The following is a 7,500-nucleotide window of genomic DNA, read 5'->3' on the forward strand; positions in this document are numbered from 1 at the left end:
CTGGCTGAGAAAACCCGGGAAGATGCGGCAAGCTTCGATTCGAGATATGAGCCAAAATCGAAGATAAAGTGTTTCCCATAGCAACAAATTTTATCCAGAAAAGAAATATTCATAACTTTGGTTCTAATAGACATGGAAAGAAAATTTAAAGGGGTAAATGATCAGAAAGATGTGGTCTACACCACTGCATACATATAACGCAATTCATGAAATTTGCGCATCTTTCCCGGTTTTCTCAGCCATCCAAACATATGAGTTGGAATGTTGGGACACGATCGCTCACTAAAAAATATAATAAAAATAACTTGAATATGAATATTCATAAGGCTTAACCATGCTCAATGCGTCTCACAAAGTTTCATTAAATTTTATTCCCCTAGAAAGCCAACCATACGGGATTCAAAATATTTCCATTTCATACAGGACCAGTGGCCTGTTATAATGTGTACTTATTGTACTAAAAACTCTTATACAGACCCCGGGTCACTGCTTGTAGCCAGGTACTCATTCACACTTGACAGTCGAGTTGGGTGAGGTCATGATATCATATCATTACTCGTACTTATTAAATTAACAATTTGAGTTGTTGTGTCGTTGGGAAACAATTGAAAGAAATGGCAAAAAAAAAAAAAAAAAGAAAAAGAAAAAGAAACAAAATGAGGAGATGATTGACTCCACTAAACCAAGACGTTAAATTGCTCCTGTTTTTAATTATCTCGGTTTGTTTTGCTTGTTTTTTGGTGTTATATTTTTTTTTTTTATTTTTTTTTTTTTTTTTTTGTGGCTTTTTTTTTTGCGGCTGTTTTTGTTAGCTTTTCTTTCTTTTTCCCCCCCTATTGTATCCACTTGTCGTTCCCCTTCCTACTTTCGTCTCTAATTTTTGTTTTCAAGTCTAACAATCGTTTGTATCATATCAATATCTGTTTGTGTACGACACGGAGCTATATACATTGCCAAAAACATTCTCTCTCTCTCTCTTTCTCTCTCTCTCTCTCTCTCTCTCTTCCCCTCTCTATCTCTTTCTCCGTCTATCTCTCCCCTTTCTATCTCTCTCCCCCTCTTCTCTCCCCCCCCCCACTCTACCTCTCTCGATCTCCCTCTCTCCCTCCCGCCTCCCTCCCCCCCTCTCTCTCTCTCTCTCCCTCTCTCTTTATCTCTCTACCTCTATCTCCCTCTCTCTCTATCTCTCTCCCCGCCTCTCCCTCTCTCTCTATCTCCCTCTCTCTCTATCCCTCCCTCCCACTCCCCCCCCCCCATTCTCCATCTCTCTAATTTACTTATATTGTTTAGGCTGTTACGTCTAGTCTATCGCCAACCCATCAATGTGAATATCAGTCTTACACTGTAACCAAATACAATGATAATTAATTGTTTCTTTCTTTTAAAACTTGTTCCAATTCTCATCTTTGACTTTGACAAGACAAGCGAGAAAATGTCTGTTTTGGCAACAAGAAAGCTAATCCAGAACTAAATAACAGTGTTTGTTTGTCTCATGGACTCAGAGCAAAAGAATTAAAACAAAAACAAATTTTTAAAATATAACAAAAAAAAAAAAAAAACAAAACCCAGACAACCCCCGCCCCCACACACAAAAAACCCAACAAAACATATCAAAATAAAATAATAATTAAGATAAAAACAAAACAAAAACAAACAAACAAACAAAAAACAAAAGACAAACAAGAAATAAAATCAACAACTAAAACGTCGCTTTATTATTATTATTATTATTATTATTGTTATTATTATTATTATTATTATTATTATTATTATTATTATTATTATTATTATTATTATCATTATTATTATTATTATCATTATTATTATTATTATCATTATTATTATTATTATCATTATTATTATTATTATTATTATCATTATTATTATTATTATCATTATTATTATTATTATCATTATTATTATTATTATCATTATTATTATTATTTATTATTATTATATTATTATTATTATTATTATTATTATTATTATTATTATTATTATTATTATTATTATTACTATTATTATTATTGCTATTATTATTATTATTATTATTATTATTATTATATTATTATTATTATTATTATCATTATCATTATTATTATTATATTATTATTATTATCATTTTATTATATCATTATTATTATTATTATTATTATTATCATTATTATTATTATTATCATTATTATTATTATTATTATTATTATTATTATTATTATTATTATTATTTATTATTATTATTATTATTATTATTATTATATCATTATTATTATTATTATTATCATTATTATTATTATTATCATTATTATTATTATTATTATATCATATTATTATTATTATCATTATTATTATTATTATCATTATTATTATTATTATCATTATTATTATTATTATTATTATCATTATTATTATTATTATATTATTATTATTATCATTATTATTATTATTATTATTATTATTATTTATTATTATTATTATTATATTATTATTATTATTATTATATATTATTATTATTACTATTATTATTATTCTATTATTATTATATTACTATTATTATTATCATTATTATTATCATTATTATATTATATTATTATTATTATTATTTTATTTTATTATTATATCTTATTATATTATATTATATTATTATTATTATTATTATTTTATTATTCATTATTATATATATTATTATTATATTATTATTCTTATTATACTACTATCATTATTATATCAACGTGTTGTATAATTACTTTGTAATAAATTCATTATCTTTTTTTTTTAAAGACTGCCGTCACACAAAGAAAGGCATGAACGTCATTTGTTTTCCATAGCAACTAATTGGGGATTCCGATGTCAAACTATCAGGGGGGGGGGGGGGGGGGGGGGGGGGGGGGGGGGGGGTGATTCTTTACAGACATCCTCCATTGTTTGGTTTGTTTTGTTTTGGTTTTGTGGGTGGTTTTTTCTTTTTTTTTTTCGTCTTTTTGGCAAAAGCGAGCAATGTTGTTCTAATCTACCCATGAAAGCGCCAAGTTTAAGGAGAAAGTAAATGTGGTGGAATTTGAATATTAGTTTTGTTATTTTCTTTTACAAAATACATATGCAAAAAGACTGAAAAATATTTTTTCTCCAAAAATACCTTCCCCACTCATAGAAAAAATAAAGAAAACAAAAGAATTAGATCACAAAAAAAACAACAAAAAAAAAAAAAACAACAAAATCAAAACAGAAAATACAAAAGAAAAAGTTCCACCCCCCCCCCACCCCCCTCAAGAAACAAAAAGAAAATCAAAACATCACAGAAACTGCCCCCCCCCCCCCCCCCAAGAAAAAAATAATAAAATAAATGCAATATCAAATACAAAAACAAAAACAAAACAAACACCACAAAACGATATAAACAAACAAGTAAACAAACAAAGCAAATAATCCACAAAACAGGAAAAAAAAAAAGAATAAAATGAAAATAAAAACAAAACCTATACCAAAACATTATGATTCTAGTACACACACACACACACACACACACACACACACACACATATCAACGCCTTCAATTTCTTCCATTATATATATTTTTAAAAGTAGTCATTCAGAGCCATTGGGCCCAATGGAGCCGGAGCTTATCTCGGTTTCTATAGCGTGAATCGGACAATAATAATTGCTTGCTACCGTTTGGATAGGACGCTAGTCTATCGCAAGGTACTTTCCGCCAAATCTGACAGACCACCAAGCTACCAATTCACTGCTGGCTGGGTGGACAGAACATAAAATCTCGACCGCACCCGTGATCGATTACGGTCCCTTTGCGTATGAAGCGAGTGCTCTACCAACTGAGCTATCGGGACCCCCCCCCCCCCCCCATTTCTTCTATTAGCAGCCGAATAAATCAACATTTCCACTTTATGTGCACACGGAATGAACTTTGACGTCATTCAGCTATTTATAATCATTTCTAGGGGCAATGAGTTTTCACAAAAACATTTAATCTTATCAATAAAACTATAAATATTTTGAAGGTTACACATAGTTGGAACGTTTTATCTTGCCCGCTTATGTTGTGAGTATTTTTCCTAAACGCATAACACAATGAACGAAAAATGAGTCGGAATTGAGGACATTTTGTATATTATGCTACCCTCCTCCCCTCATCCTCCTCCCCCCCCCCCCCCCCCTCCTCCGTCATCTTCCTTCCCCTCTTCCATCCTCAAACAGCAAGAAATCTCCCTCCCCCCCCAACTCCTCCTCCCCCTCTCCCCCTCCCCCCCCCCCCCCCCAACTACTACTCCTCTTCCCCCCCCCCCTCTCACTCACCCTACTCCTCCTCCATCCCCGTCCTCCTCCTTCTCCTCCTCCCCTCTTCCATCCTCAAACAGCAAGAAAACACTAATAAATCTCACCCCCCCCCCCTATCCTCTTCCGCCTCCGTCTTCTCCTCCTCCCCTCTTCCACCCTCAAACAACAAGAACCCACCAATTAATCTCCCCCCCCCCCCAATCCTCCTCCTCCTCCTCCTCTCTCCCCCACATCCCTCATCATCCCTCACCCTCTTCTTCCTCCTCCTCCTCCTCCTCCTCCTCCCCTCTTCCACCTTCAAACGGCACAGAAACCCACCAATAACCCCCCCCCCCCCAATCCTCCTCCTCCTCCTTCCCCACACTCCTCCTCATCCCTCACCCTCTTCTTCCTCCTCCTGACCCCCCCCCCCCCTCCTCCACCCTCAAACAGCACAGTAACCCACCATAAAATCTCCCAGACCAATCAGCAAGGTGGGAGGTAATCACCGCCTAGAGAAAACAAACAATGGCGGATCTCACTTTGCTTATATTGGGTTTCGACTAGTCGCGACTGTCAATCTGTACAACCCCCCAAAAAATTGACGATACAGCTTAACTCACTTTTGGTCAAAAACTGTATACCTCATACCACCAATAAACCTCCCCCCTCCCCCAATCCTCCTCCATCATCTTCCTCTTCCTCCTCCTCCTCCCCTCGTCCATCCTAAAACAGCAAGAACCTACAAGCAATGGCGGATCTGACTTTGCTTATATTGGGTTTAGGCTGTCATTGTGTACAACCAAAAAAAAATAAAATAAAATAAAAAAATACAAAAAACAAAACAAAACTGACTGACGGAACAATCTAATTAAATTTTGGTCAGAAACTGTAAACCTCTTATTAGATTTTTTAGAAATAACTATAAAGACTTCCCCCGAGCTCATTAATTTTAGTAAACTTTTGAAACCATTCCTATTCGGAAAGGCTTTTGGGTAAAAAAAAAACAAAAAAAAAAAAACAAGAAAGTAGTCGTTCAGAGCCATTGACTTCGGATAGGACGTTAGTCTATGGCAAAGTACTTTCCGCCAAATCTAACAGACTAAGCTACCCATTCATTGTTAATGTTGTGTGGGCAGGGCGGTCAGAAAAAAATAGCTCTACCGTACCAGGGATCGATCCTGGTCCCTTTGCGTGTGAAGCGAGTGCTCTACCAACTGAGCTAAAAAAAAACTATGCGTAACCTTAAACGTGTATAGATAGAATGCGCTTGGCCAAGGAGTTCACAACATTGCCATCCGGAAGTATAACGGACCAACACACAAACTCTGTGTAACCATGAACTTTTATAGTCTGGTTGATACAGTTTAGTGAGAACAACTCACAAACGCGGATGGCAAAAACAATAACAAAGGCCTGAGTGACGTCATCTGCATACTATCTATTGTCTGGTTAATACAGTTTAGTGAGAATTACTCATAATCGCGGATGGCACTAAACTGTATTAACCTGACTATAAACGTCCATGGTTACACATCGTTTTGTGTGTTGGTCCGTTATACTTCCGGATGACAATGTTGTGAGTTTCTTATCCAAGCGCATACTATCTTTATTAGGTGTTGACGTGTGTTCAGCCTTACTCTGAATAAAAACACTTGAAGACTTCCTTCCTGACGTCCCAGGTTTGAGATTTTTTTTTTTTTTTTGCCAAGATGAGGGTCATTTCAATCGATGGCGAAATTTGATTAGAAGATAGGGGGATGATTTTTCTGGTTCAAAGTTTAGTAAATGACTCGTCGTTATGTTGCCATTATGTTCCAACTCCTGCTGTTAATCCATGCAATCATAGCACACACAAGTCAAGGTTGGGGGACGATTGTTAAAAAATAATATAAATAAATAAATAATTAAAATTGAGCTTTATATAGTGCAATATCCACTAAAATGTGCTCAAAGCGCTTTACAAGGTGTCCCTGGTCAACAGCAACATTTAACATGTAGGACGGGACATGACGCCTGTTAGGCGATATTACAATGTTTCGGACAGATACAACGCTGTTGGTGGCCAGGCACTCATTTTACACCTGAGTACGGTGAGAGAATGTGAGTGAAGAGCCTTTTCCAAGGACTCAACTATGCGCCGAGCGCGAGGCTCGAACCCAGGACCTTCCGATCCGAAAGCGAGTGTCATACCACTCGACCACAGAGCTGATTGTTCTGGTTCAAAGTTTTATAAATGTGTTTTTGAAGAGTATGGAAGTAAAGCCACCAGCTAGGAGTAAATAAGAACTGGTATGTAATTATTATCATAATGATCATTATTGCCATAATGGAATCAGTTTACAGTCGAGATGGCTTTGAACGGCTTTCTGTATTTACAGGTGTTGGTTTGTGTTCAGCCATAATCTGGAAAAAAAAACACGTATTTTAAAAAAATTTGGCCAGAAAACTCGTCCTCCAGACATTGATCGATTAAAATGAGCCTTATCTTGCCGCACCCCCCCCCCCAATAGTTTAAAATTCTCAAACCTGGGACTTCGTTGAATCCCAAAGTTTGAGAATTTTTGCCAAGGCGAGGGTCATATTAATCGATCGATATTTGAAGGAGGAGTATTTTCTGGCCAAATTATTAAAGACGTGATTTTTTTAAATCTTCAGAATATGGCTGTATTAGCATGTTGTGTGTGCTATGAATGCATGGATAACAGCAGGGATTGTAACATTCACGGCTACATAATGACGAGTCATTTACTAAATATATGTCGATAAAACAACAAATAAAATAAAATTCCCTTTATTTATCCCATAGGGGAAATTTGTCTCTAGGGGAAGACTGGAATAACCCAGGCGTCGGCCGCAGTACAGCCTGCAAATTGATCTAGGCCGAAGTGACTTGCGCAAGGCCACACAAGGCGGGTGATCGAACTCGGTACCTTTCGGGTACGAAGCAAAGACCGTACTGCTGAGCGACGCTGCCCCCAATATGATGTATAATAAGTTTAGTATATGACTGACTGCCTGTTCGTAACAGTCTTTATTTCTACGCAAACATTGAGGGTTTCGAGACAAGTAATAATATAGATAGAATGAAGTTGACGTCACTCGGGTCTTTGTTATTGTTTTTTTTTTTTTTTTTGCCATCCACGTTTATCAGTACTTCTCACTTAACTGTATTAACCAAACTATAAACGTTCGAGGTTACACAAAGCTTTGTGTGTTGGTCCGGTATAC

The 7,500-nt window shown here is 35.6% G+C and overlaps 1 protein-coding gene across 1 annotated transcript in view; it reads right to left on the bottom strand.

Annotated features, from left to right (window-relative positions):
* LOC144957602 (poly(rC)-binding protein 3-like) overlaps positions 1-7,500 on the bottom strand; it is a 243,585-nt gene that overhangs the window by 61,413 nt on the left and 174,672 nt on the right.

Source organism: Berghia stephanieae, chromosome 12 (genome assembly GCF_034508935.2).
Source record: "Berghia stephanieae isolate SIO BIC M18660-M18661 chromosome 12, UCSD_Bste_1.3, whole genome shotgun sequence".
In the NCBI taxonomy this organism is placed as follows: domain Eukaryota; kingdom Metazoa; phylum Mollusca; class Gastropoda; order Nudibranchia; family Aeolidiidae; genus Berghia; species Berghia stephanieae.